The sequence below is a fragment of the Tenrec ecaudatus genome, chromosome 6 (genome assembly GCF_050624435.1).
Source record: "Tenrec ecaudatus isolate mTenEca1 chromosome 6, mTenEca1.hap1, whole genome shotgun sequence".
NCBI classification, from domain to species: domain Eukaryota; kingdom Metazoa; phylum Chordata; class Mammalia; order Afrosoricida; family Tenrecidae; genus Tenrec; species Tenrec ecaudatus.
This window is the reverse complement of record NC_134535.1, coordinates 21,605,183-21,620,819: the sequence shown is the minus strand read 5'-3', so window position 1 is coordinate 21,620,819 and position 15,637 is coordinate 21,605,183. Positions and strand designations below refer to the sequence as shown.

The 15,637-nt window shown below is 53.6% G+C and overlaps 1 protein-coding gene across 2 annotated transcripts in view; it reads left to right on the top strand.

Moving 5' to 3' along the window:
- Positions 1 to 15,637, top strand: part of CHST11 (carbohydrate sulfotransferase 11) — a 258,899-nt gene that overhangs the window by 104,631 nt on the left and 138,631 nt on the right. The window lies entirely within an intron of this gene.

Sequence of the window (15,637 nt, the reverse complement as noted above, 5' to 3'; positions counted from 1 at the left end):
ACCAAAAGGTTGGCAGTTTGAACCCACCAGCCACTCCAAAGGAGAGAGACCGGTCCATCTGCGTTTATAAACATTTACGGCCGTGGGAGCGGTGCAGGGCACTTCTACTCTGTCCTGTAGGCCCACAATCAAGTTCACGAGGCGGTACCACGCACTGTTGTGAGTTAGGGATGAAAGGTTGAAAACTCATGGTAGATCCTCAAGGAGGCCACAGTTCGATCCTGTGGTGCAGGAGGTGTAGGTGCTGGTGGTGGCGACGACAGGTTGCTGGCTGTGTCGTCAGGGTTCTGACTCCCAGGGATCCTATGCCCAACAGAACGAAGCACTCCGACCCTACTCCCTCCTCACTGCACTTGCTGTAACGACGGCGTCCACTGTTGGAGCCACTGTGCCAATCTGTCTCCTTAAAGGGCTTCAGCTCGCCCGCCACCTTCCTAATAGCCTGTCCAAAGTACACGAGGCAGTCTCCCATCCTCGCTTCTAAGGAGCTTCCTGGGTGTACTTCTTCCAAGATAGATGTGTTCTTCTGGCCGTCTTGGCCCTTAAATCAGCGGTTCTCAATGTGTGGGTCTTGACCCCTTTGGGGGGCATTGAACGACCCTTTCACAGGGATCACCCGATTCATAGCAGTAGCAGAATTACAGTGAGGAAGTAGCAACAAAAATAATTTTATGGTTAGGGGGGGCGGTCACCACCACATGAGGAACTGTGTGAAAGGGTTGCAGCCTTAGGAAGGGTGAGAACTGCTGCTCTATTAATTCACTTGCCACAGGCTTCTAGTTTGGGCTGCGATCCTTTCCCCCAGTTTGTATAGGAGGAGATGGCTGCACAACCTACCATGGCCTCTCAGAACCAGACCCCGTGCTGAGTCATAAGAGACAAGTCAGTGTTTGACAGATGGCCTTGATAGGAGAGGGTACAGGGAACAAGATGAATGATGGCCATGTGTGTGGGTAGTGGGTACTTAGCAAAGCTTTCTGGGTGGTTTGGCAGCTTTGGACCAGTTTTCCAAAGAGCCCGCGGTGTTCAATATCCATCTAGGTAGGTATTTCAAAAGCTCATAAACTGCTCAGAGGTATCGATCACTGTGCCTCTTGTCTGAGCTACGTTTGGCCTTGGCCCTTGGTCAGAGCTCAGCTCAGCCACCAGGGATGCAAGTCTCTCGCTCGCTCTCTCCTCTTCTCCCACCTTCCCTCCCTCGTCCTTCTTATTCCTGCTGCATTTCGTGGCCATTCCTTCTGACCACGCACGCAAGTCTAATCTGTCCCGTGTGTCCACATTGGCGATGCACTATCAAGGGTCTTGGGGTATAAAAAACAGAAGTGGACAGTGACTAAGTTGAACCAAAAAGAGGATGTGGTGTAGGAACCGTGTGGCGTCGTGATTTCAACTTGGGCTGCTAACTGCAGGTCCGCTGCTCCACGTCGCCAGTCCTTGTGGGAGCAAGAGGCATTCCTGCTCCTCAGTCACCGTCCCAGAAACCCATGGGGGCAGAGCGATAGGGTCGCTCTGAGTCAGAATCCACTCCAGAGCCGTGAGTGTCGATTTTAGTGTTCCTAGAAGCGGAGGGAGGGAAGCCAGAGATGAGGAAGGAGAATGGCTGGGCACGGAAGGGTCTCTGAAGGCTGCTGGAGCGGAAACTACGGGAACAAGGCTCACGACCAGGTGCCAGGAGGAGCGGACGTCACCCCCTCTGTCCTTCCTGGGCCCTTTGTAGGCCGTCTGGAGGGAGAACATTCGTTCCATCAAGTGCCTTTTAGACCGGGCCTTCTTAAACGTTCCACGCCTGATGTCATTTGGCAGGAGAAATTCACGACCCCGGCAAGCGCTGCCAGCACCACCTTCAATCCATTTCGAGTTAATTTTTGGTTCTTGCGTCTTCAGAATCCTTTCACTGGTGCCACATTTTCCAAAGACTCCCACGTTCCACTGCGTGACCCCATGTGGGTTTGTGACGCCCGTTAGTTTAAGAAGCTTCACTTTCTAGACCCTGGGGCTGCCCTGTCCCTCGCGGGGTCATAGGACAAGGGCTCTGGCACAAGATGCCTACAGCAGGGGTCCCCTAGACTGTGTGTGTCTGGCGGGTCCAGTCACCTCGATTTGCCATCCATCCAAAATCGTAGCCCCAGAGAGGTGCTCCTCGCCCCGAGGCCACCAAGTAAAGGGAGTGGATTGAGAGGGTTCCTGGATACGGGTGGGGGGGGGGCGGCCCAAATATTGCGGGTAAACCTCTCACAAGTCACCGGGCTGCTTGGAGAACGGACCCTCCCCCAGAAAGACAATGCAATGGGAAGCTAACCCTCTTCTCTCCTGGCGGCAGAGAACATCGCCAGGCTCGCTGGGTTCGTAGCATGGCTCTTGGTCTGATGGGGCAGCCCCTGGGATGCCTGCTGAGGTGATGGCTGTTGGCTCCCTGGCCACGGTCAACTTTCCGTGCCCAGGGGCTATACACGATTCATGGAAAAAGTCTGTTATCTTCTACTTCCATTTTCCCGTGAACTCTCTGAAGCCCCCAATGCCGTGGCTCTCTGGTGGCACGGTGGGTCAGGCATGGGGCGGTGAACACCAAGGTCAGTGGTTTCAGACGGACCAGCTGCTCCTCGGGAGAAAGACAGGCTGCCTGCTCCTGTCCACATGCATCCTCTGAGAGGGCCTCTGCCGTGTCAGTGTGGGTCGGCATGGGCCCGATGGCAGTGCGCTTGGGGTTTTGGTTAGTCTGTTGTTCAGCAGCCTGTACTGGCTTCCGACGGATACCTCCTAAGTCCCTGAAAACAGTGGCAGTGAGTTGCCACGGGAGATGGTGCATGGAGGCCGGCTTGCTCCAGCTGATAGCCCGGGTCCACCTGCTTTCAGAAACATGTACGCATTATACAGAGCGTCAGGAGGAGCTTTGAGCGCCAGCCCTGTTCTTGTTCACAGAACCACCAGGCCATCCAAGAAGTGCTAACCTCACCTTAGGCAGGCACCCACCCACCCCATGGAGAGGCTGAATTTACATATTTTGCTAATTACAGCTGTCAGATTCCTCGAAGTGATTTAATGTGTGGGGGCCTACCAAGTGTGAGGAGTCTATGTAACTGAGCAGGGTGGGTTTGATGGCCATTTGGGGGCTGGTAATGGAATGTAAAGCTTCTTGTGAGGCTGTGGGGTGAGCAGGAGGTGGTGGGGAAACACCTAGGCGGGAGGCTTGGGTGTAGGCAGCTGTTGGGGGATTTGGGCTCCTTGAAGTGGGCTGGTGGTCTCTCTCCATGGCCTGACAGCTGTCAATCAACCTGCTTTATGGGGTGTGAGCCTGTCGCCTGCCCGCTGTCTGGTGGGGGCCGGGGGGCAGGGAGGCGGGTGCTAGGAGGAGTAAGTACAGTTGGAATCAGAAATATGATCTACCAAACATTCATTCATTCATTCACTCGGCATTTCTGGAGCGCCTTTCCCCGGACTTTCTCAAACGTTAATGTGCCCACAAATCACCAGGCAACCTCGTTAAAATGCAGGTTGTGATGCGGTAGGTCTGGGATTGGGCTGAGATGGCCTGCATGGTACAATCACCCATATTCAGTGTGTTCGATGGCAGTTCGAGCCCACCTGCCGCTCTGGCCGCTCTGTATGAAAGGTCACTATAATTTAGCCTCCACTCAAGGGCAGTGGGTTTGGTTTTGGGGTTTTGGATTAGTCTGTTTACCACTCTTGAAGCCCTGGTGGCGTAGTGGTTACAAGTTGACTGATGACTGCAAGGTCAGCTGTTCGAAACCACCAGCCAGCTCCTCCTTGGGAGAAAGAAGGGGCTTCTACTCCAGTAAAGAGTTTCAGTCTGGGAAACTCACAGGGGCTGTTCTACCCTGTGCTATATGGTCGCTATGAGTCGGCATCGAACAGCAGGCAGTGGAAGTGAGTGATTTAGCAATATAGCGGGGCGTGGGGGAGAGTACGCATGTCCCACAGGGTGGGCAGTGGGGCCCACGTCTGGGCCCAGAGACCTCACTCTGAGTAGCAAAACATGGGACCGAGCACAGCCCTAGTTCGATTTACGATAAACTACTTTGCTGCCACCCATGGCTCGGGCCGTGCGCCTTCTGCCCGCGGAGGGGCGCCTCTGCCTTTGAACACTTGAAAGGGGTCTTATGCAGGAGACCTCCCCCACGGAACACTTGATGGCCGCCACCGTGGGTGCTGAAGGCATGGAACGAAATGTGTGACCCCTGTGAGCTTCCGTGTTGCTTCTTGGCCCAGCCGCGAGGACTTGCATGTCCCTTATGTTGTCCTGAGGGTGAAGATGAGTCGTGCGAGGAGGAAATGGCCCCACAGAGGGGAGTCTGTGCTTGCCCCATGGTTCTCAGATTCGCAGTGTGCTGGTGACTGTTGGTTTGTCGGCCAAGAAGAGACATTTGGCTCACGGCCGAGAGGAGGCTGCTGCTGGTTTGTTGATGGCCATGGCATCGCCCCGGCCCATGGTGACCGTGTGCTAGAGTCCAGCGTTGTGGCCGCTGGTTCCAGTCCGTCTCCCCGAGGGTCTGCCTGCCCCCCGCTTTTCCCTCGGCTGCCCCAGCGGCAGATCCTTCCTGACGATGTGCCTTCAGCAAGCGAATCCGGCCACGTTCCGTTGTGATCCACGATGCTTTCAGTGGCTCACTTTGGAGAATTCCATCGCCAGGCCCCTGCTCATCAATATTAACCTAGAAGCTTCTCTGAAACCTGCCCACCGGGGGTGACTCTGTCAGAACTTGAACTATTGGGGGTATCACTTCCACCGTCGCAGCCACATGCCAGCCCCCATAACACCACACGTGGGCACACAGGCGTCATCATACAGCCTTCTCCTCGACTTTGCCCTCACTTCATGTCTGCCTCTCGTGCACAGTTTTCACTTTTATAAACGAGGCCACTCTTTACAGGGCTCTTGAAGCCACCGCTGATTCTAGTCTTGGAACGAACCGCCACCAACCACATGCGGGATGGTGGACAAGTCACCCACTCTCTGCCCGAGCTCAGGTGTCAAAGGCAAGGGGTTGGCTGCAGGATGCCTTTGGCCCGTGGGCCCTGGTTGCCCGGCAGACTGGCTCTGTCTGACTACTGTGTTAAGAAACATTAAAATCCTTCTCTTCCCAGCTGTCCTTTAAACCGCTTGTCCCAGAGGCAGATGGGGCCTGTAATGGATCTGCCTGTCTTGCAAGGCAACAGGTTGGGTGTTGGTCGGCTCACTAAGGGGGTCTCTGAGAGGTCCAACCTCCCTGCTGCTCTCTGTCCGGGGGCGAGTTCTGAGCGCAGCCTGCTGGGTACGGAAGGAAGGTGCTCCGGGAAGTTACTGAGTTGTGGGTGGGAAGAATGGGACGTTCCCCTACAGTGGGACCCTGGAGCACTCCTTTGGGACCTCAAGGGTCATGTGGAGTATGTTCCAGGCTGAGGGATGGGAAGGCGGGAAGCTAGAGAAGTCAGACTTTCATATGGACTATATTTTGAACAGGAATTCATGGAAACATTCCTGGGGTTCTAAATATGAAGCTTTTTCTTTGTTCTGTCGGGCTCATCTACTTCTCGGCTCAAACTCCAAAGTCTTGTTTTTAATCACAAATCAAAGCATTTCAACAACAAAAACAGAGAAATCAGCAGTCACAGCTGCTACTTAGTAGATATTTTATTATAGGCAAGTGAGATACACGCGCTGTAAGCCTCCCACTGCCACCGCATGGATTCTGACTCATAGAGCCCTCTGTAGGTTTAAAAAACAAAGACAAAGCAGAACACCGAACTCATTGCCATTGATTGATGTCCGCTCATAGTGACACCACATGACAGGGTAGATCTGCCCCTGTGAGTTTCCAAGACTGTAACTCTTTACAGAGTAGACAGCCCTGCCTTTTTCTCCCATAGGGCATCCCAGGCATTGTATATCTTTAAGGGAGCAGACAGCCTCACCTTCCTCTAGAAGAGCAGTTGGTGGGTTTGAACCACCAACCTTTATATCTCTTTAAAGAGCCAAGCACGATCAAATCGATTCTGACCCCTGGTGACCCAGTGTGTCAAGAGCAGAACTGTGCTTCATAGGGTTTTCAGAGCCTGTTTTTTTGTTGTTTTTTTTTAAATTAGATCACCAGGATTTTCTTCTGAGGCACCTCTGGGTAGACTTGAACCTTCAACGACTGGGCTAGTAGCGGAGTGCCTTTACTACTTGCACCAGACTCTCGATATCCCTCTAACTTCACAATCCAAACCCACTGCCATCTAGTTGATTCTGACTTGTAGCAATCCTATAAGGATTTCTTAAACTGCAAACCTTGGCAGGAACAGACAGCCTTATCTTACTCCCTAGCGACAGCTAGTAGATCTGAACCATCAACCCTTCAGTTAGCAGCCTGGTGCCTAAACCACAGCACCACCAAGGTTCCTTTAGATATTTCTAATTTCCAAGACATAGTGATGTCCCATTTCATAGGGGAGGAACTAAGGGACTTGTTCCAGTTCACCAGCTGGGAAGTGATGGAGCTAAGATAAAGCCAAGATTGCCTCCAAAGTCCCCTTCCTCACGGCACCCACCTAAGCGATTATTAATGTGCCTGTTCCTGGAGCTGGAGTCGGAGTGGGACTGGGCAGCAGGTATCTGGACTCACTCATGCTGGTAGCTGGCTCCCCAGGCCATGAGGACCAGTGAGGCTCATGGTCCATTCACTGCCACTACCAGCCAGGACCACTGCATCTGGAGAGGTGGGTCAGGGAGGATGTCCTGGCCAAGCTAAGGACTTGGGGCTCCATCCTAGACTGGGCAGAGGGGGGATCCTTGAAGGAGCTGGATCGAGGTGCACTTTGGCTAGGGCAATGGTGAGAGCTGTGAGCAGGATGCATAGCACAGGATGGAGACCTGGGACAGAGACGAGCTGGGTCATCAAGGAAGCCATTGTTGGCTGGTCAGCAGTTTGAAACCACCAGCCCCTCTGGAGGGAGAAAGATGAGGCTTTCTGCTCCTGTAAAGATCGATAGCCGTGTGTTTTCAAACAAACAACCTCCTAAGCGAGATGTCAGCTAAGTCCACATGGAAGAAGCACACCAGCGTGTGGGATCCAAGGACTGTAAACCATATCATCCAGATCTCCGGGAGGGAATGGTATCAGAGCTTAGATTGTACGCACGTGGTTTGCAGAAGACTGGAGGGCAGGGGAATCCCCAAATCCATGTGCATGTTCACACACGGATTAAACCCCTGGTGACCCCCCTCTGACCACGGACCGGGGTTGTGAATACCTTTGCTATCATGCAGAATGCATTGGAAGGTGGATTGTTGCAGAGACAGCTGGGCTAAAATTTAGCAACTTATCATTTGATCTCCTTTATGATCCATTCAAATGTGTTCTAGTTCTTAATAGTTTCTGCTTTCTGTTCAATTAAGGTTTTAAACTGTTTTACTTTGTTATTGTTGTTATTTTTTAAAATTATTTTTCTGTATATGGAACCCCAGATAGATAAGCCTCTAGAGACAGTAACTGGGTTCGTGGTTCCTTGAGGGTACGGCAGGGAGGACTGGGGGGAGATAGGGAGCTAATAAGGATCAGTGCAAGAATGAGGAAAACGTTCTAAAACTGATTGTGGTGAAGATTGTGTGACTTCTTGATGTGACTGAACTGTGTATGATAATATGAATTCTAGGCCAATAAAACCTTAAAAAAGATCGACAGCCTTGGAAACACGCAAGGGCAGTTCTACTCTGTCTTCTAGGGTCACTGTGAGTTGGCATTGACTCAGTGACATCGGCATGAGTTGAATTGTATAGGTCTTCTGTAAAAGCCAATTATTGGCAAGTGACCTTTCCAAAGGTGGAGGAAACAAAGGTGTCTGGATGTCTGACAAGAACAGGTGCACTGCCACGACGTCACTTCCATCTCTCCTCCGGAGCCACTGGCAGTTTCAAACTGCTGACCCTGCAGTTAGCAAACTAACACGTAACCACTATGCTACCAGGGCTCCTGTAGGAAGGCTTGCTCCCTCCAGTGCCTTTTGGGCAGGATCCTTCCTTGCCTCTTCCAGTTTCTGACGGTTGCACGTGGTCCGTGACTTGTGACTGAGGAAGGGCAGTCTCTGCCTCTGCCTTTACGTGACTTTCTTTTCTCCTCTCGTGTAGACCAAGGCACTGCCATCAGGTCGATGCCAATTCATAGCAACCCTGTACAACAGGGTAGAACTGCCCTGTGGGTTTCCGAGACGGAAACTCTCTCGGGAGCAGAAAGCTTTAGCTTAGTTTTGCAGAGTGGCTGGCGGTCTTTAACTGCAGACCTTGTGATTAACAGTGTACCTTGTAGCTCACAGCACCACTTCCTCATTTTACCAGGTCTCCCCCCTCCAGTATGATCTCGCTTTAACTACATGTGCAAAGACCCTACTTCCAAATAAGGCCGCATTTGGGGGTTCTGGGTGGGTGTGGATTTGGGGGTTGGGACTACTATTCAATCTACAACACCCCTGTGTGGCTGATCCTGGGGTCTGGCACTGGAGGTGGGGTAGAGTGTGTTCTGAGTACAGTCACGTGAGATCTTGCTACAGGGAGGGTCAAGGGCACAGCAGACTCTGCCTGGGCCTTACAGGGATTGCCCTGCGCCCCAGCCTCCCTCCAGGCCTGGCATACTCTCAGGGGGCCGAGGCTCCACTCCCCTGGTGCATCTCCTCCGCCTGCCTTGATGGTGCAGGTGGAGGTCGGCCCATCTGGGCATTAGGAATGGCACCTAGACTTGGGCCTGACTATCAGTTCTGCCAGATCAGACACCAGTCCAGGGGCATGCATGACATGAACATATGTGGAATGAACGAGTGAACAGATGAATGAATGAATGACTGGTAGGATAGCTTCGGCAAATTACATAATTTCTCCGTGCCTCACCTCTTTACCTGTAAAGTGCTTACCTCGTGATGCTGTTGAGAGGATGAAGTGATTATCATCTGTGTCCGTTTCATGAGGTCTCTCGTGTCTTTGATGTAGAGGCTCTGTGTAGCATGTCTTCCTAGTCCACCATCTTGCCGGAAGTTCTCTTAGATGAAAAAGAGATCGTACTTCTGAAGCCCAGAGCATAGAGCCCAGGGAAGAGAAGGGGTGCAAGCCACCTGTTGTTCCCCTGCCCCCCAGCAGTTCGAGGTTGGGGGAACCTAGCTCTTTCTCCTCCCAGTTCCATCAAACCTTACCATTTCTCCTCAAGTGAGACTCCAGATGGGATTGTGCAAAATGGGGATCCCTGATTCCCAACCCTGCACCCCCATGCTCAAGGTCTGATTCTTTCGAGGTTCCCACGTTGCCAGTGATTATAAGAGTTGGATCCGCTTACGGGTATCTCTGAGCTGCCACCTTGGAAGAGCCCCCCCCCCCCCGCGCACAGAAGCAGGATCCCTGATCTGTTAGGGGCCTTTGCAGTGGGGTCTTTGGTTGTTGTCAACAGTCCCCAAGAGTGGGCATGGCCCCAGGTCATCTCCTAGCAGCTGAAACATGTCCCTGGTGGTACCGCCGGTGGGAAATGTCTGCAGAGAAGATGGGCAAAAACTCCTAGCGCCTAACTTGCTTATCACGTGTCTCCAGGAACACACCCTCTGGATCCTCTTTTGGCTTCAACTCTGACCGCCCGTCTCCTGTCTAGTCTTCTGGCCTTGGCCCCACCCCCACCCCTGACTCTGGTTATCTGCTCTGTCCAGTGACGTCCAACTGCTGGTGGCCCCATGGGAACTGAGCTTCAGAGAGTTTTAGTTGCTTGTTCGTTTGGCTGCCATCTTTATGGAAGATGTAGTGTAGTGGTTACACGTTGGCCCGCTAACCACGAGCAAGGTCACTGGTTCCAAACGACCTGCCGCTCCACAGGAGAAAGGTGAGGCTTTCTACTCCCATAAACAGTTACAGTCTCGGAAACCCCAGGGGCAGTTCTGCCCTGTCCCATAGGGTTGCTGTGAGTGGCCTCGATGGAGCGAGTGAGGCTTTTCTCCCGTGGAGCCTCTGAGTGAATCTGACTCTTTGGGTTAGTAGCAGGCTGCAAACCATCTGGACCACCCAGGAAGTGCTCTGACCTGACTCCATTTGGTGTGATTGCAGGGTGCCCAGAACAAGGACCTGCAAGCCATTCCCAGGCTGGGCACCCTGCCTGCATAGGTGGTTTCTTGGCACTGGGCTGCAGTGGCTTCACCTCTGTGGCAGGACTCTAGAATCTACCCCAGACAGAGGTTCTGGGGCTTCCAGGTCCCCTGAATTATTTACCCTCCCTCCCCTCAGTCCGGCCTCAAACGCCACCAAAGCCCCTGTTGTATGTGACGTGGATTTCTCCCTCCACTTGTCCTTTTTTAGTTGCACGGAGGGGAGTCTGTCTACAAAGTGAAGGCTGCTCTCCACAGCAGTAATTTTAGACTCACACAGAAGTTGTTATTGTGACTCAACAACTGTGCAAAAATACTTCTCACGCCGGGAAACCGTTCCTCCTACCCACCAGGTATTCCCGCCTTGGGAGCCTCCGGCACATGCTTACAGGGAGTGCACCCTACACGGTACAATGTTGTTGTCGCCGTCTCTATTGGCAGCGGAGCGACTCCTTTCAGCCTTCATAACCGTGGTCAGAACCATCCAGAGATTCTAATTCTCCTGCGGATTCAGATGACCCACCATTCAGAGGCAGGCCAGTACCTGCAAACAGACACGCACCTCCCTTCTCTCTGTAGTGTGACCACAGCAGGCATCACTAGTGGATGCCAGCACCTTTCTCGATGATGAGCCAGAGTAGAGCCTACTTTAACACCTACTTTGCCCACCGTACCTAAGCCCGAAAAACCCGATGTCTTTACAATGGAGGCCCAACACCTGATATGTCTAGCTCCAGGCAGGGCCTCTTGTTAGAGGGCCGGAATTTAGGTTTGTAAATAGACAGGCGACCTTCAGGACGGCCTTACCAAGCTTGCTTACATCTCCAAAGTGTTGCATCACACCATTAAAGTGCCATGGCCATGAGACCAGTCCAGGAAAACTTGCGCAGATCCTTGGGAAATGGAGCTTCATGGGTCAGGTGAACCCTGTCACCTGGAACAGGCACGGTGCATCTGAGAGGGAGACTGAGAAGTCGGCCATTTTTAGGAACGCGAGGAGTGGTACAGTGTTGACCCCTGAGCGAGTCTATCAGATCTTGCAGAAACTGCAGTCTTTTCTCAGTAGACCAAGCCAAACTCAGCACCCTCACCTCACTGCCATCGAGTCGATTCTGACTCACAGCGACCCTCCAGAACACAGGGTAGAATTGCCCCAGTGGGTTTCCAAGACTGTATATCTTCACAGGAGCAGAAAACCTCATCTTTCTTGCTGGTGGGTTTGAACCCCTGATCTTGTGGTTAGCAGCCCAGCGGGGATCCCACGATACCACCAGGGCTCCACCGAAGGCAGAGAAGGGTTTGAAGTAGATTTCAATGTGAGCCTTGCAGCATCCTTTAGAACTTTCGCGAGGCTGTGGCCACTACGCATTCACATCACCCCACAGAAGTCCTTCTCAAGCCAGTAACTGCTTCTGGGCGCACGTCCACTTGCTAGTTGTCCTTGCTGTTGGAGGAGCCCTGGTGATGAAATGTTTAAAGCTGGGTGACTTGAACGCACAGTGGCTCCTGCCAGGAAAGACCCAGTGATCGGGCCCCCGTAAAGATGACAGCCTAGGACATGCTATGGGGCAGTTGTTCTCCGTCCTGGGGATCCTTATGAACCAGAACCAACTCCACGCCACCTCTAACAGGGCTCTCCCGACTGCCTCCTTCTCCAAGTTCTTGCGTCCTTTAAGGCCTCTGCCTCCAGGGGACAGAGGAGTCTCCCCTCCGCCCTCCAGCCTGACTTGTCTCACTCCTGTGGACATGCGCTGTCTGACATCGTGATGCTCTGTGCCCTTGACCCTGGCTGTTACTAAGGGTGAACAGGATTGCCTGCTAACCGAAAGCTTAGAGACCATTTACTCAGCTTCCGAGAATCAGCCGCCCCAGGCCCCACAGAGCACAGTTGTGGTCTAACACATAGGGGCTCGGCATGAGTCTGTGTCACCTCCCCGGCAGCTGCTTTGGCTTGTGTGTGAGTGTGCCCCCCTGTCAGGTGCCCCGAGCTCCAGCCGGGCACGAGTTCTCCTGTGAGTCCTTCACCCCTCACCCCCGCGGCATTGCCCGTTTCCCGGCCAAGTGCCTCTGGGGCTTAGCACATGGGTCCTCACTGCCATGGGGGCGGGGGCGGACGAGTCGCTTCTGGCTGCAAGTCTTTACAGGAACAGAAATCCCTGTCTTTCTTCTGAGGAGTGGCTGGTGGCTTCCAATGGCTGGCCTTGGGATTAGCAGCCCGATGTCACTCTGCCACCAGGCTCCTCCACACTCAGCCATCAGTAGATTAAAAGGAAACTCACCGTGGTTACCCCAGTGGAAGGAATTCTAGGGACAGAGAGAGACCCCTTCTGGAGATGCCCACGTCGATGAGTTCAATTTGCACAACCGTCCAGTGATTCAGAGCACGTTAGGTTTTCTTAATTAAAAAAAATCACATGTCAAATGCAACCCGTTGCCTGCATCTGAAGTACCAATCGCTGGGGCTTGTGGCCCATTTGCCAACGGGCCTGTCCCTGCCACCTGTGGAACTGTGCTCTCGCAGGAGTCACCTTTGGAGACGGGACGAAGAACCGGAAGGCCCTATCTAATTCCATGCTGCCCTGGCACATGCGTGTGGGCAGAGCACCTCATGGGCTGCTGCATGGGCTGAGAAAGCCATTGTGGCGCCAGTGGCCAGAGACAGTGAAGTGAGGCCCCATCGGGCTAGGAAGCTGGGGTCCCCATCCCAAGGTTACCATTGGGGGTGGAGGTGGTCTGGATGGTGTTGGCTTGTCACGCTGTATGGGGGCGGGCAACGCTTGACTGTTCCCGTTCAAGTTCAGCATTGCGGCCGCCTGTTGACTCTGTTTCATCATTTCCTCTCACAGTTGGGGGTAGAGGGCAGGAACTCCCCCTTTGTGCAATCAATGCGTGCCCACAGCCCCCTTGCCACCTCCTGCCAAAGCAACGGTTCATGGTGTGGACACAGCTAGCAGCCTGCAGAGCCCAGGTGCCTGCGTTTGGACCTCCTCTCCTCTGTGGTTTCAGAGGACCGCCCTTGAGCCTTGAGCCCCATCCTACGCCTTCTCTCCTCACCCCTCGCCCTCCGCTCCTGAAGGGCTGACCATCACTCTGCCTGCGTGTGCAGGGCCGGGGCTGCCTCTGTCTTCACCCACGCCCCTTCGGTGTGTGTCTTGTTGTCTTCGAAGAGAAGTTGACTCATTCCTAACATTTAGCGAGTCTCGCCCTCCCACGGGTAGGTTTGTGAGCAGCTGCTGGTCCCGCCGCCGTCTGTAAACCTGCCACCCTCCCCGCGGATGCCGCCTGGGCTGTTTGATGCTGGGACACCCGACCCACGCCGCACACCTGCTCCGAGCCCCCTGTCCACCCTCTTTCACACTGGGGATGGAGCCTGGAGTTGAGCAGGGGCCACGGATGTCCTCCAAAAGGGACCTGCTCCTTTCCAGAAAAAGGGGCCGTGTGTTTCGTGGTGGGGTGCACAGAAAGGTTGTGGGGAAACTCCGGTCATCTTTCCATTCTCTCTTCCCCCGGACTGTTGAAGCCCCCTGTGCTAGGATGCCTGCCCTCAAGGAGCTGCCTCCCCGGTGAGGAAAGCCAGCGCACTGGAAACTTTGTTGAGTCCTTAGACCCTACTCGAGTCTCTGGGTGGATCAGTGGGTTAACAGTAAGCGACTGATGTGACTTGGAAGAAAGGCCTGGTGATTGGCTTCCCTAAAGACAAAGAAACAACAGGCCTTGAAGACCCAGTGGAGCGTAGTCCTACTCTGACACACGTGCAGTTGCCACGAGTTAGAATCCACTCGGTGGCAATGGGTTCTTTTAAAGGAGGTGCACAATCCTGTGACCCTTCCTGACCCGAGCGATCTCATCTAAACCTCACAGCAACCTCATGAGCCTAGAAATGATTCTTCTCATTCTAGAGGTGAGGAGAGGGCAGGGGCTCCAAGTTGGTCAAGGCCACATAGGTGGTAGGCTGTGTCTTCAGAGGACTGCCATGTCAGTGTCCTTGTTAACTTATCTGCAGTGCCTGCTGTGTAGCAGGGAGCCTACCAGATGCTTGCAAACCTTTCTGTCTCCCAGGGCAGTCTTATCAGAGAGGACGGTGATTTGCTGAAGGGTGCACAGTAGGAGGTTTGTTTGTTTCTAGAGCCTTGGGGCTTCTAAGCCCTGGGCAGCATCTCCTTTCATTAAAACGGTGCAATTTATCATTCAATCAAACGCCACCACCCACCCCACCCCGTCTTTAGGGTGAATGGAGCTCCGAAGTCCTCCAAGACAGTAGGCATCAACTAGGATTGCCCTACTGGGTTATGTGTTCACTGTAAATGTGATGTAGGAGTCCGTTAACCACTTAGCTCCTGAATCCCTGCTGTGTACCAGGCGCCGTGAACAGGACAGAGAGCCCTAGCGATTGCCATCATAGAAGCCAGTGAGTGAGGTAACGCCTGGTGGGGCTAAGTCCTCTGAGGAAAACGCACAGGGAAATGGGATGAAGGGGGTGTCATGGAAAACCAACCCCGAGGGGTGGTGGGGGCACCCTTGTGGTGTAGCTCATTGGTAATCTGGATGCAGAGGGTACTGGGGGTGGGCTGGCGGGGCTTTCGGAGGCCCGAAGGCAGGAGCAGTATGGCCACTTTAAGTATCTGTGTTCTGGGAGTGGCAGGTGGTCTTGCGGCACTGAACTTGACACACTTGCTGGGGAGCTGGAGCCCAGTCGGTAGCCTGCCCTGCCTGAGCCTGGTGACTGGAGGAGGGATTCTAGGGCAGCCCAGCACTCCCTTCTGAAGGACACAATAGACAGCCTCGCTGGATGAAAGGAGAGGGGACAAACAGAAAGATAAAGGTGGGCATACGGCTCTTGACACTGTGAGGTCACATCTAGCATGTGTAGAATTGGAGTCAGCGGGTTTGGGGGCTAGCCCACTTTCAGGATGGCCTGTGCCGCCCTGCTGACCTCCAGTGAGTGCTTAGTGATTATCTCCTGGGTTGTCCCTGACTTCTAGCTGGGGGAGTGGAGAAACTCCCTGGAAATAAAAGGGTTGGCATCACTGACAGTCCTTCTCAGAGCGCTGCCAAAGGACCGACTGTACCCACGGGGAGGATGGGATGCGAGCCGAAGCTCTGGGCTCTTTTCCGTTATCAAAATGTGGAAACCGTGGTCTCTTACATTGTTCCCGCCAAGCACTTCCACATGCCCCAATTTCACACGGACGTTTGTTAAGTGCCCCATTCAACGCTTTCCTTGCATCCAACCCTCGAATCCTTGCGCGGACTCTGAGTGCTGTTATTACTATCACTTGAAAGAAGCGGAAGCCGGGGCCCAGATTTGGGAAACATAAAGAGGTCAAGGTCACACAGTTGGGAGAAGCCGGCTGAAATCCCTGATAGAACAGCCCCAGGAACTAGTTGGGGAAAGTATTAGCAGCCCCATTTTACAGCGTGGGAAAGGCTGAGGCACCTTGATGTAAAGCCAGTGGACCCGCAGTCTGGGTCTACTAGCCCTGGGGAAAGCGGACAGAATTGCATCCTGGGTGCCTTCCTTGTAAGTAGCCCAGGTGGCCACTGTCAGGTA